Genomic DNA, 14898 nt, shown 5'->3' with positions numbered 1-14898 from the left:
TACAGCAGCTAGGCTTGCAGGGTCCTCAGGTCTCAGGGGCAGGTATATCTGTGTGTCGTCTGCGTAGCAGTGAAAGGAGACTATGATTCTGGATTATTTGCCCAAGGGGCAGCATATAAATAGAAAATAAGATCGGACCTAAAATCAAACCTTGCGGTACACCACAGGTAAGGGTAGAGGTAGAGGAGTGGTTACCTGTGGTGATCGCAAAGGTTTGCTCTAAAACATAAGAATAAAACCAGTGAAGAGCAGTGTCCCTGATGCCCACCCAGTCTCGTTGTGATCAATGGTGTCAAATGCTGAACTGAGATCTAAAATGTCTTTAAAAACTTGTAAACCTGTTTTTCTCCATTTCCTCTCCTTTCTTCTACAGTCTTTCTTCAATTCATTTAGGGACTGTTAACCGGGGCTGGGGTGCCTTATTTGATTTTTTTGTATTTAAAAGGGGCAACAGAATCCAGGACAGATTTACAAGTCTGATTAAAAAAGAGACGAGCTCTTCTGCGTTAAAATTCAGGTTAAAGGCAGTTAAAGATGCAGAATCAAAAAGCTCTTTAAACTTGTTGGCAGACACAGAATTAAAAACCCTTCTACAGACACTAGGAGTTTCAATAAAATCTGTCTGGGATAAAACCATGTTAAATAAAATCATTTTTGTGGTCTTACACACAGATATCCTTTAGGACTGAGGCCACAGTATAAAACCAAGTCAAGCATGTGGCCTTTTGCATGTGTGGGTTCCTGGATGGCCTGGGTCAGGTTAAAAGATTCTAACTTTTTTTAAAAGTCAGCAGTCAGAGTTTGAGACAACAGACATGAATGTCATGAATGAAAACCCCTGGATAAAAACATTGTTTGGTCTGCATGGTCTATAGATGAATAAAATTAAAATAGGCTCTTTTACTCTGATGATATAGCAAGGTGTTCAAATGATAAACTACTGTGCGTGATGGGAGTGCATTTAAGAATTTTCTTGTAAATCACAGCAACCCCCCCCCCCCAACCCAACCGGATAGCCGGAGCTACTGTAGGTGAGCAAAATCTTGGGGGCTGCTTCAGTGATAGAGCTGCAGTCTCCAGGATTGTGCCAATTTTTAGTTAAAATAAAGAAGTCTAAGTTGTTCTGAGAGATAAAATTGTGACATAAAAATGTTTTATTGCTAAGTGATCTGACATTTAAAAGTCCAAAATTCACAGGAGCACAGGTAAAACAGGGGCGGGGTAGCCGAGGTAGCAGATGGATTTGAATTAAATTGGAGGGGGTGCAGGAATTGGCAGGTGAAGATGTCTGTTGGTGATACGAACAGGGATCGATGTGGGGCTGATATAGGGGACGGGAGACGAGCAAAGACTGGCAGGTTTGTGGGCGGGGTTTAGGGAGGCAGTGAGATCAGATGACAGGGAGAACAAGGGATTACTGAATATGGAAGAGGGAGTGGTCAGAATGTGGGAACATGTGCTGTTGTTGACAGACTGTCATGCAGATTGTGAATGGGAATGATGAACTACATGTTGAATGTTTCCGGACAACATTTGGGTGGAGATATCAACTCAGGATCAGTTTATTAATCAGTCAGTTCCTTCCCCACCAAATAGGTGACATTCCAAGTCCCCAGAACCGGTCTCTGACGCTGAGGGTCAGAGCACCTGGGTCCCAACCTTGTCTGCTGCTCAGCCTACCCCTTTGCTCAACCCTGCAGGTGATGGGCCTCGAGGGTGGTCACCAGTACCCGATCTAGCTATTTAGTCTGGACCGGACCAGTATCAAACACCAGTATCAGAGCCCTAAAAGTACGATCTATGCATCATTTTTAAAAACATCCAAAGGCAGGAATGAAATTAGAAATAATTGTAAGATTCTCTTCTTTTGCTTAAAATCCCAAACACATCTGACATTCTTATCATGTTCAAAATGTCAGATGAAAATGACCGCAATGTGAGTATGGACAAAAACAAGAGCTTTATGTAAATATACACCTGAAGTTGAATTTTTATCTTGATCATTAAACATGCTTCACCAAAATGAAGGAAAACATGGAGAGCATTTAAAAGGCAAATTAGGATCATGACAGTTGGCCTTTCAACAAACCAATATTAGCATTTTTTTTTGTTTTGTTGTAAATAAGAGCCTCAAGTAGCCTCTAGCATTTCTGCAGACTTATAAAAGTCATGCTTAATTTCATCCACTTTGTTATTTCAGGAAAACAAGAGAATACTAAAAAGATATTTAGCATGGTTAGGCTAAATAAGGTGTTGCTTAGCAGCAGCGGAAACATCACACTCCTCGGACCCTTTGATCCGCTGCACTTTCTCTTTTTATCCTAATAATGACAACAATTAGTGAGTCTCACAGCTCCTGGTTGTGAAAACGGCCTCCTCTCTGATTATGGCTTCACAGATAGACATAATTGACGCACCAAAGTTGACACACAAACTCACACGTATCTTGAACATGACGAAGTTCCCCCGGAGCAGCTTTCTGTTGGCAGCAGTGAATTAATGGGAGTACAGCGACGGAGAGAGAGAGAGAGTTAACAGCTGTGATACATGACACAGACTGGACAGGCCCGAGGTGGCAGCTGCGGTTGGAGGGCAAAACAAAACCAACGCTGCCGTTTTATGTGCGGCGCTTTGTTTACCTCTTCTCTGAATATGACAAGCGGCGCGGTGTGGACCAGCAGTCATGCCTCGGGCCATGACTTCCTCAGTTACATAAAACAGCCTCAGCACTGACAGTGAAAATATTCAGCCTGCTTAAACATACGCAGCAAAGATCAGTATTACACTTTAACCAACTGTCTTTATAGCTGGTAAATGTCTTTATGCTGCAGTGTCATATCCTTTATATCAGGGATCATTAACTCCATTTATTCAGGGGCCAGTTTCTTCTTGACATACGCTGTGGGGGCCAGGCTTTCAAAACAGTAAAGAAAGATCAATATTTTGGTCTGATGTTATTTATACATTGTCTTTCAAAACGTAATCTATACCCTTTAACAGTGAAATCAGTCCCCATCATCTACACTGCAGCCAACCATAAGGGGGCAGCTGACAAATTTTGGCTTCATATTTCTGTAGCTGTTGTGTTGTCCGTCACTGATAAGCCATCATTTTGTCCTCACTCTTCATAGACATAGTAAGTCAAAGACAACATTTCATAAAAGTCATAAAAGAGGAGGACTTGTTTCACCTTCAGTGATTCTCAGCTACAGCTAAGTGTACAGCTGGTGCAGAAAGCATGGCTTTTTTGATAGAGGAAACTCCTACTCCTGACTGCAGTCACATTCATATTCTTATTCATGAATGTTCTTTATTAATGTCTGATGGGTGGATTTCTGTAAAACTCATTATACATGAAGTAATTCCTGATAAAACTGCACCAGTTCAAACCAGGGGTGTCAAACTTACGGACCATGGGCCACTTCCGGCCTTCAGGCAGGTGTCCTCCAGCTCGTGAGATGTTTGAGGAAAAAGAGGGAACTTTTGGGAAAATGTACATTTGTAATATTTGATAATTTAACAATTCATAATACATGTTTTCACTAATTTATTAAGAACTTCATATATATATATATTCAGAATGAAGGAAGAGCTTAATATGATGCAGTAAATGAGTTAAATATGGTGCGCTGAACTCTCTTTAAAGCACGGAGGAACAATGTAAAAAAGATGCACAGCTGAGTGAACACCAGCACAGCTGCAGCGTGACCTCAGCACAGCAATCATACTGTCCAAAAGAGAGGCTGATACAGGCAGGCTGCACAGCCGGACTCCGCTCTCTCATCCTAATGGAGTCCAGTCCTGCCCGCGCCTCTGACCAGTTTCTTGCATGTCAGGCCTCAATGAATGTGAAAGATTTTTTGCCTTTAAAATAAAGCTTTTTTCCCGAGGTGGGCTAAAAACAGCTGCTCTCAGGATAACAAATACCTCCCTCGTAATTGAGCGTCAGCCAGAAACAGAAATTGTATCTCACTTTGGTGTGTGATTCAGTTCAATTTCCTGACTGCTACTAAAAATAATAAAGTAAGAAAAAAATGTCATATGATACAATAACAGCATGATATTTTTGTCTGGGTTGTTTAGCATTCTTGCAGGGAAACCCTCTGTCTAAAGTAGCTAATTAACATGTTTGTGTGTAAACATGCAGCACTCAATAAATGGTATGTGCATCTTATATTGAACATTTAAACTAATAAATGTTCCAGAAACCTTTATTTCTGTCTAGGTTATATTGAGGTCGATAAAAATAAAGTCTGGCAGGACGTCTCATTGGACCCAACATGAGTTTTACACTCCTGGTCTAAACTGTTGCTTTGATGGGTGTTGGGATCTATAGAAAAAAATACCCTAAATACCACATCATATTTTGTCCTCACATTTTCTGAATGTAATAATCTTTGGGGGGCCAGGATTGGAAGCTGTGAGGGTCCTGATCTGGCCTTTGGGCCTCCAGTTAATGACCGGTGCTGTATATCAGTGCAACATTCACCCCCAAGTGTTTTTTAGGTTGTATGATGGTCTAAATTCACATTTTCTTGATTTGTTTGAATCCTTGCAACCTATTCGGTCACATAACTGTCCTATTTTATTTAACTTTTTGGTCTTATGTATTGCATACATGGTTGACTTTATAAAAAGTCAAGAATTAGGAAAACTAGAACCACTGCCTGGTGGTTATCAGCCTCCGTGAGGTATACCATTGTCAGGGAGTGAAAAGACAGTGGTCTGTCAGGAGGGCTGGAGTGGTTTCTGTGGTCAGGTGATTTATAGATACTGTATAAGGAAAACATGAAGAAGAGGTCCAGCGACCTTGACCTTTGACCTCCAAAATCTAATCAGTCATCCCATAGTAAGAGTGGATATTTGTGCAAAGTTTGAGGACAATCCCTCAAAGCCTTCTTGAGATATTGCATTAAAGACCATAAATGAGCATGTGGCCCGATGACTATCATGTTTAAAACTTTAATCAGATCATCCTTGAGTCAAACTGGACATTTGTGCAAAGTTTTGGGGAAAAATCCCTTAAAGAATTTTACAGACTCAAGAATGACCGTGGCTACAGAGGCAAAAAAAGCAAACCCTAGCTTCCAGAGTCAAGTTTAAATGTCTGTCTTTTTCTGCAGGTTTCTGGTGCGTGGTGTTTGCCACATCTGGGCAGACCCGGCCAGTCCTCCATATGTATTAGGCTAGACTCTCTGCTGCTCAGCTCTGCTCTGCTCTGCTGGGCTTGCTTTACTCCTCTCAGCCACCTCAAACAGCTAGGCAGACTCCTCTTGGCAGTTCACACTTTATTTGTATTTTTAATAATTTTGTTAGTATATATGTAATGAACCTTCTCACCTTTTTAGTTAAACTGTATGTCACCCTTGCTATTGTCATTTTGTTTAAGCATTTGAGGGACAATGCCCCATCAATCCAGACTATACCCTATCAGTCAGACTGAGCATCATTTATGTCTGCTGCACAGGAAACAACAAAAACAGGAATACGTTAGACTAATATTTGTTTGAATTACATCTGGACTCAGAGATCACTACTGTTCAATAAAAGACAGAAAACAGAGCATGAAGGCACACACCTGGCTTATTCAGTGGTGAAGGTGAAAATGAATACTTAAGTTTTGGATTATTCCAGAGGTTTAGATAAGTTATTTCTCCATATTTCAGATATCTATTTGCCCCTTTTACTCACGATTTCAGTAGTTTGTGGAAAGATTTCTGTTTGTCATTTCTGCATGGAAAGATTCAGGGGTGTTGGAAATTAAATAAATATATCTGGGATTTCTTTGAGAATAACACCCATCTACAATCATTCCTTCCCATTTATTTCTAATGTGACAAAGTGACATGATACAATTTTAAAACTCTAATACTATTTTAGCAGTATAAACACTCCCTGTTATTAGATCAGGCACTTTCTCTTCATGAAGAATACCCAAAACAGCTTCAGTATCTGGCTGAATAGAAGTCAAGTCAAATTAAAGATTTGGTTTAATTTATGAAGACTATCTATGGATTCAATTGTTTTCTGTTTTTTTTTGTTTTTGTTTTTGTTTTTGTTTTTTTTTTTGTTTCAGTGTAAATCCATCCGTGCTTACTGAACTTTGAAGGATTTTATGTACAAGTATAAAAACAATCCATCGTCCTTGGATGCCTCGTCATCTTAGATATTGTTCCTACTGTGAAACTGTTTTGCTGAAATTTAAGTGTTTAATTTTCTTTTAAGATAAAAACAAGAGGAGAAGGAACTGAGTGTAGTTCAGATTATCAGATCTATAACTAAGTTTGTGCATGTCGTCTGGCTGTAAAAGCAAGGATCTGTAGTGTGGTTTTAACACCAGAACCTTATGAATCCAGACCTTTTTACAAGCATACTTCATCAGCTGAGTATCTGCATATAAAACCCACAGTGAACATCATTTAGAATTAATGACTGATGTTATGGCGCTTTTCAGCTGAATTAAAGCTTATTGCTTACTACAATCAAGGCCGCCCTTAAGGGGGGGATAAAGGGGAGAGCTTTCTGGGGCCCAGCCAAATGGGGGTGGGACCATGGAGGTCAGGAAATTCATGGGCCATTGTAAAGTTAAGTTGTGATAAAAATATTTTATTTCTATTTCTATTGAGGGTAACTGGATGAAGGTTCTGTCTGTCACATCTTTACGGGCCAATCAGAGCAACAAAACTCATGACGTAGCCCCTACCGAAGGAGTGAACTCCATATAGAACTGCATAACACTAACCATGGCGGCTATAGACATGTCAGTACACAACTTTTGTTGTTTTTGAAAAGAAAACAACTCACTGCTGTTCTTTGTACTTCCTTTAATGAAGAAATGTCATCAAGTTCTGATAAAACTGGCGCTTTAGCAGCATCCACGCTAATCACAATTGCACCGGCCTCTTGTTACTGCTTGCTTACGTCACGACTCCGCCACGCCCGAAAGTACTGCCCCTCAACGCTGATTGGTCCTGTCACTTTCTAACCGGGCCCAAACGGTTCAGAGGGGAGAGAAGATGAGAAACACAGTGAGAGATGGTGAGAAACAGCGAGAGACATGGAAACTGGCATATCCATCTGCTTTGCAAGGTTAAAAAAAAGGTGCAAAGTGGTAAAAAAGAGATTTAAGTGCCAAAAAGGAGCACAAAATATTGTAATAATGCTGCAAAACAGGGGCAGAAAATGGTGTAAAAGTGCCAAAAAGGTAGCCAAAAACAGGTTATAAAGTTGCAAAATATTGGCAAAAAAGGGGCGCAAAGTGGCAAAAATGAGATATAAGTGCCAGAAAGGTAGCACAAAAAATGTTCGTAATGTTGCAGAACAGTAGCAAAAATGGTATAAAAGTGGGGAAAAAATGTCTAAAAGGGCAAAAAAACAGCAAAAAATGCTTTTAAAAAATGGCCAAAATTGACATAGTGTAGCAAAATTGAAAAAAAAAAAAAAGATGCAAGAGAAGTGGCAAAATCGGGCTAAAAAAGGTGACATAAAAGGTGACATCGACTATAATGGGTTAAAAATGGCAAAAGAGGTAGCAAAAATGGGCAGAAAATGTATTCAACAGGGGTTAAAAAGTAGCACAAATAAATAATTCCAACAATAAAGCCTAGTAGGTTTCACACTTTCCAGGTCCAAAATAAAGTAACTGTTAGCCACGCTAGCACCAATGCTATTGATCCAACATGCATGCAATGACATCATCAATAAATCATGACTGGGGAGGGCCCATTCATTCAGCTTTTCAGGGGCCTAGCCAATTCTGTGGACAGCCCTGCTTACAATATCCAAAAGTTTCAGTTATACTAATCATGGAATCCTTGGTTGCTATTAAGGTTCTTAAATGTTAGTTTAAGAATAAAATACAACCTACTACCTGAGCTATAAAGCTCTAAATTTCACTAAATTAAACTCCTGAATAGTCAAATCCATTTTACTGTGGAATATTTTACTGATGGATAATGAATGCTTATTTAAATATGATGATAATTCGACACTAACATTTATTTTTAAATCAATCCAATGTTAAAGCAATAAAACTCCACTGGCAGAAATACATCTACACCATTAAATCTTTTTCTGTACACCTGATCAGAGAATAAAATGAGCACTTGCCAAATGTTGGGTACATTTGTTGGCTGAGGCAGGGGAGAACTCCGGTCCCCTGCTTCCATGTTGTTTTCAGAAGTCTATTTTAAAGTTAAGACTAGTCAGAGATCATGGGAAATTATGTTACGAGAGACATTTGCTCTTTTACCTGATTGGCTGATTCAGTTTTGGGGTTGTCTGTAGTTGAAGACTTCAAAAGAAAAATCAACTGACCAACTACAGTGAGAGATGAAGAAGATTTTAGACCCTGCACTAAACCCAGACTGAAAGGTTAGCTCAAAACCCTGAAAACCATCACATCAATGTGAAAAAAAAAAGAAACAGCCTTTGCATTTGTAAATGTGCTAACAACAAGACCAGTAAGACTGAAGGTTGTACTACAACATGTGTAAAGTAAGAGCAAATGTTCCGGGTGAATTAACATTGAATGGTTAAAGTCATTAATGTGTCAAAACGTACAACACACTCTTTCCTTACTGTGCCTGACAGCTACATGAACTGGGAAGGAGATGTACAACAGACTGTGTGACATCATTGGCAAAGACATTTGAGAAGACAAAGAACTGATAAGGTACAGTAATATTATCAAATTTAGCAGAAATATGACCCTGCTAGTGTCTACAGTCAGTTGTTTCAGACTCTTTGTATGGAGTATGTCTATTTAACTATAGCTGTGTTGTCTTCTGCATAGTCCAAGGCTAAATGGCAACACTGGACAAGGTCATCTAGTTTGTAGGTTCCAAACTTAAAACCTAACTCAAATATTTACCAAAAAAAGGAAATGCTTGATTTGGATGCAGGCCTGAGACATAACTTGGGCCAAGGCCACACCAGACTGAACAAATTTAGGCAGATTCGGACCCGTCTAGGAAGTCGCAGCCCATCATCAAATGTTGGGCTCAAATGTGAACATCAAGAACGATAAAAATGTTGCCTCCAGGATGCCAAATAAACAACTTGGTGAGAACAACATTTCTTGTTTCTCATTAATAGGATAATATCTGCTCCCCAAACAAACAACACTTTACCTTTGTATCCTTGTTTAGCAGAGCAACATCCTACAAATCAAGCCCGGTCTTTTGATTGACATTGCTTGACCTGTCTGCCAAAGGATCAATGAACTTGGACAAAGTAGTGAAACACAGTCTTAATAACAGCATACGATGATTTGTCAGGATCACACCTGAAGAGTTGCCAGTCTGGTGGCCATGACAGGACAAAATTTTGATGCATAGTCAAACATGGTGCCATTGCAAAAGATGAAGAAAATGGTGTGGTCTGATCCAGCTATAAGAGTAAAGCTGCTCAACATTAGACAATGATGACACCGATAACCATCCTCTTCCATCTCTTGGCTTCAGTAATTGAATCAAAAAGTACAAAGAAGGGCCTAACTGGCATCTTTTAAGCTGAAGGCTGGTGTTTGAACGATTGCCATAAAGTTGCACACAAGGGATGGGCAACTGTGGTTCATTTTATCCCCTCTGCAAGAGTGACAAATTGTTGCAAATTTTAGGATACTCTCAATTTAAAAATCATCATTTATTAAGCTTTGCGTTAGTTCATGCAGGACATGAAAGATATGCCAAACTGAACTCAGTGCACGCTGATAGAATTATTGTCTCTCAGCAGGCTCAACCAATCACAGCTCATTCTCTCTATGAGGAAGCCCTTTTACATACAGGGTCCTTCTCACTGACCCCTGATTCATCAAAGCTTTTCACACAACATTGCTGCTGGCAAAGCTTCACCTCCACCACCCCAGCCACCTCCTTTCTAGCCTGAAGCTAGATTGCTGCTAAAATAAATAATAATACTCAACATGCATTGTTTTAAATGTATCCATCCATCTATGTGGTTGTTTTCTAGCAATGCGCTCCCTGGAAAGTCGAAGCATGCTGCTTAGTTAACCCATGGAGCACCTTTTGAGTCTTCAACAACTGAAAAATTCACAAAAGAAAAAGTAAAGCTTCCATCAGCATTTAGTCTACAAACATTTATAAACACAGAAATAAGCGATGATTTCAAGCCAGTTCAAGCCACTTCTTAACCCAATGAACAGAATATTTACTATCTTAGCATATTTGACTTATGGTGAGGGTTGGGTATCTTTTCTTATTTTGATTTGGTAACAGATCTAAATCGATACTTTTATACGGTGTCCGTGCTTAAATGATGTCTGTATCGATATTTTTGAGAGAAAAAAAAGTGTGCTGAAAGTCTGCAGGAGAATAAAAGCTGCCGAGGTAAAGTAAATCATTTGTAGATATATCTTTATAAGCTGCGAGTCAAATATGGAATAAGAAAAGGAAACCATGATAATAACACTTAAATCACACACTTATTAATGTATTTCTTGCCTTTCTTTTGGGGTGGCAGGGTATTGGAATGAAGTATCGATACCTGCTTTGTAATTCGGTAGATGTTGGATGAGTTGGTATACGTGCCAAACGTTGACACTCATCCCTGCTTATTCCGCATTCTTTTTTAAACAAATGCATTCATTAATACATATAAAATAGTTTTTTTCAGAACCAATCACAGTCATCTATATCTTTAATTTCTTCAAAAGCACTAAACATATACTGGAATCAATGCAGGCAGCAAAAAGTGAGGATGGGGACCACATTTAGTTCCTGGGCCCCCTTTTGCCCACCCCTGCTGCAAACATTAGTGGTGAAAGAATTGTGGCCTGCTGCCTAAGTTACATCGTGTCGAGAGAAGGCAACAAGGGTACTTTGCAGAAATGGGACAGCCGCCATTCTCCGTGCTTCAAATATCTAAATTAAACTGCAAATTATGTTTCTTAACACATAATGACAACATCATTATGAATCTATCACAGACTGTCTGTGATGAAGTGCTGCTGTTAGGCTGCGTCTTCTAAAATGAGTGATTACTGCAGTGCTAACAGTGGTGATTACTTTTCTGCCATGCAGATGTCTCACGTGTCGTGTCTTTGTTTTAAACCATTTTGTCCTTATCACAATGATGAGGTTGAATTCAGAAGCAGAGATGCTGCCAATCCAAACTGCTGTCTGAATGACTGTTTGACAAAAGCCTCGTGATGGCGGGATGAGAGGGAAAGCGTGCTACTTAAATCCCCACATGAATGGATTGAGGGACTGGCCATTTCCATAAAGTGATAGAATTTGCCCTGAGCGCGTTTTTGTACCCGCAAATCCCCTGCAATCCTCCAGATAACTTGAAACAAGAAGAAGATTTGCACATTACACAACTGGCTGCCATGGGAAAGAAAAAATTCACACAACAAGTGAGCATCAGACAGCCTGTCGGCGACAGCTTCAACTCAGCAGGACTGATTACCTGACAAAATCGTAACTTCTCAGGGAATAGTGCATGGCATGTAATCGAATGCACAATTAACAGTGCAGCATATGGCTCATTTGGCAGCTGAGTGCAAGATGTTGTGGGTATGCAAATATGACAGAATCACAGACGGAAGGGCGGATAAAATATTAGCAAATTCAAAACCAAAGTATGCTCGTGCTCATTTATTTTTCTGTGCTCAAATATTTCAATAAACTGAACTTGAAAAGCGTTCAGCTTTCAGGTTCAGGCTTATTAAAGGAGAGAGAGAGATGATAATAGGACAAATTCTCTCTCCCCGTTGTTCTGGTTTGTAATTGCCCCTCATTATTTTCAGAATCAAAGGACCAAAGATGCCAGTTTCATGCTTCTTCTTTACACCAACAATATACGAGGTATGGCTATTATAAAATGAGACTAATGCTGTAATACAATTGTATTGAACATAAACATTTTTCTATGTATTTCTCCTTCAATAAACTCCCCTTCTGCATCAACACACCAATGCATTCAGGTCTTCCAATGATCAAAGCTGTGCAGCTGGTTGTCTTCAGATAGAACCTCTATCATTCTTTTCTTTACAGACACAAAACTTTGAGCACAGATTTGATCTTAGGAAAAAGGAAAAAGTCTCCGGTGCTAGATCAGGTGAATAAGGAGGCTGATCAAGCATTTTCTGATGAAGAATGAAACAATTTTTCTACATTTGTGGTCTCTTTCTTCAGACTTTTTCTCACAGTTTTTCTAGACTCTGCTTGTAAAAGTGTTAATTCACCATTGACCCTTCTGGAACCCACCCCTCCAAAATGATACCCCTAATGTCAAAGAAAACATCAGCCTGGCCTTGAATTTGGACTTGCTTTGTGGTGCTTTCTTCATCTTTGGTGAAAAGGTTTTTTCCAATGCATTGCCTGCTGATTTGTCACAGGATTGTATTTGAAGATTTGAGTTTCATCACATGTAATCGGTCCTTCTGAAAAATTGGGTTTCCTTCTGTTTGTCCCAAAATGTCTCCGCAGATTTGCTTGCATTTTTCCTTTTGATCAGAAGCGAGACATTTTGAGATAACTTTGGCACACACTTTTATCATGTTCACTTTTTCATGCAAAATTTGCCGAACTGTCTCTTTATCACTGGAGACCATTTCTGCTATCGTTCTTATACTGAGTCGCCAATTCTTCTGAATGATTTGTGAAACTTGTTGATGTTTTTGATGTGCATGGCTGTCTAGAACAGTCAATATCTTCACAAAGTCTTTTGTGCCATTCAAACACATGATTCAGCTGGTGTTCTGTTCAATTTCACCAAAAATACCAAGTTAATGCGTGCTCAGCTTTTAAGGTAATCATTTTAAACGCCTTCACAAAAACATGTGCACTTCAATCAATGGCAGCAGTGAACTACAGACGTCACTTACTGGAAACTTACAGCAGTTGTGCATGAATACCAAACCTTTAATAAATAACACTCAGAATGACTGTGAACCACGTGGTTTTATCCTCATAAGCTCAGTCTTATTATATAACACCCATATCTCGTATAAACCAAGCGAAAATCAAACTCAGTGAAGAAAAGCTCTTTTTTTGCATTCTCAGAGAGAAGAATATTACACTACCCACAATCCTAGAGTGCCACAGCAACATCTTTGAGTAACCTGGAAATATTTATTGCTCCCTTGAACTTCAGCTGTTGGCTGTTGATGATGACTAAACACACAGTTAAACTATCCATCCATCCATCCATTTTCTATACCGCTTATCTCATTTGGGGTCGCAGGGGGGCTGGAGCCTATCCCAGCTGTCATTGGGCGAGAGGCGGGGTACACCCTGGAGCAGTCTCCAGTCAATCACAGGCCTGACATATAGAGACAGACATCCAGGCACGCTCATATTCACACCAATTTTAGAGTCACCAATTAACCTAATGAGCATGTTTTTGGTGGGGGGAGGAAGCCAGAGTACCCGTAACATGCAAACTCCGCACGGAAAGGCCCCTGACCGGGAAGCGAACCAGGGACATTCTTGCTGTGAATTAAACTACAACATATGAAAACATTTTTATTTACAATATAAAAACATAAAGATTAATATCGAGCTATCATTCTCAGTGAATCAAGGAAAAGGCAGTGGATTGTGGGATGTGTAGTTCCTCCAGAGTCTTGCCCCTTTGCCCGATTTCCCTTGTTTTCCAAAGCCATTGTTGCGCTGAATCAAATATCTTATGTCATGACTACACAGCGGGTTGGTTCCTGGATTAAAGCTACTGATAGGAGGATTGTCTGAAATGCCAATGTAGGTTTTAAATGGGGAGATTTACTTCTGGAATCAGAGCTGCTAAAAGTTTGTGAACAATTTGTTTTAACTTAACCAACCCACCAAGACAGAAGATGTAACTGTCAATATTACTGTCATTTGAAATAATGCTTATCAGCCCAATCATGATTTAGAATGGGACATTGAATCACAGAGCTGGAAGTGAAGCATTTTCTGCCTAGTAACAGCAGAGATGAAACAATCTGATAGGGTGGAAACCATTCATTTCAGCTAGCCCGTAACATGCCAAAGAAACCAATAAGGCGTGTTTTAGGGGATTACTTTGTCTGTTGATTGCCAATTTATGGACTGACAGAATATAATACTTAGGCCCTGATGGGTTCTCTCTCTTAGAGGCAGATATGTTTTTAGATGGTCATCCTGAATGTTTTCAAATGGGAAATATTGGATATTTTTCACTGGAATGGAGTGACATTTTACTTTATATTTAAACATTTCATTTTTCAGTCCCTTTGTTACAGTTTCACTTACAGACGTAAAACTCTAAAGAGATTTGCACAGATGAAGTAATCAAGAGAGAATTTCAGAGTTAAGCAATAAACTGACATAAAAATCACAGAAGAGCTCCAAAGCTTTCACTCTCTAAATAATTAAAATACCTTTATAGTTGCAGACTTGTCATGTTCTAAAAACAAACTGATGTGTTTCATCACAGAGTCTTTGATCAAAATGTTGATTATCCTAGTCGCCTGGAAATGCTTTCATTTCTCCCTGAGTTTTGCCTCTCAGGTAACTGTATCTTACACTTCCTGTAAAGAAAAAGAAACAAAGAAAATCTCCCTTCTCTTTGCTTTTAAGGATGATAAACCTGTGTATTCATTGATCCAGTCTGAGTAACTGATTTCTTACATTACTCAAACTAATCAATAAGAATGAAGTTCAGGGCTAAATGATGGGCAAAATAAGCCTGATTCCAGGCTTAGTGCATTACAAATGCAGCAGGTCAGTGGTTCTATTTTTGGATTTTGCTGCTGTAAAAAAAGTAAAGCAGCATGAAAACACAGCTCATATCTTAATGTTCAAAATGAAAGATGAAATGATAATCTTTCCCTGTAAACCCCTTAATCTATTAAATAAACAAGAATGCACTTTTTTGACAAAGTAAGTCCAAAAGTGAAACCATTTATCCTGC

The 14898-nt window shown here is 39.3% G+C and overlaps 1 protein-coding gene across 1 annotated transcript in view; it reads right to left on the bottom strand.

Annotated features, from left to right (window-relative positions):
- Positions 1–14898, bottom strand: part of tafa3a (TAFA chemokine like family member 3a) — a 223682-nt gene that overhangs the window by 99152 nt on the left and 109632 nt on the right. The gene's annotated exons all lie outside the window — the stretch shown is intronic.

Source organism: Cheilinus undulatus, linkage group 3, assembly GCF_018320785.1.
Source record: "Cheilinus undulatus linkage group 3, ASM1832078v1, whole genome shotgun sequence".
NCBI lineage: Eukaryota > Metazoa > Chordata > Actinopteri > Labriformes > Labridae > Cheilinus > Cheilinus undulatus.
Note: the sequence above shows the minus strand (reverse complement) of the source record. Positions and strands in the feature narration are given on the sequence as shown.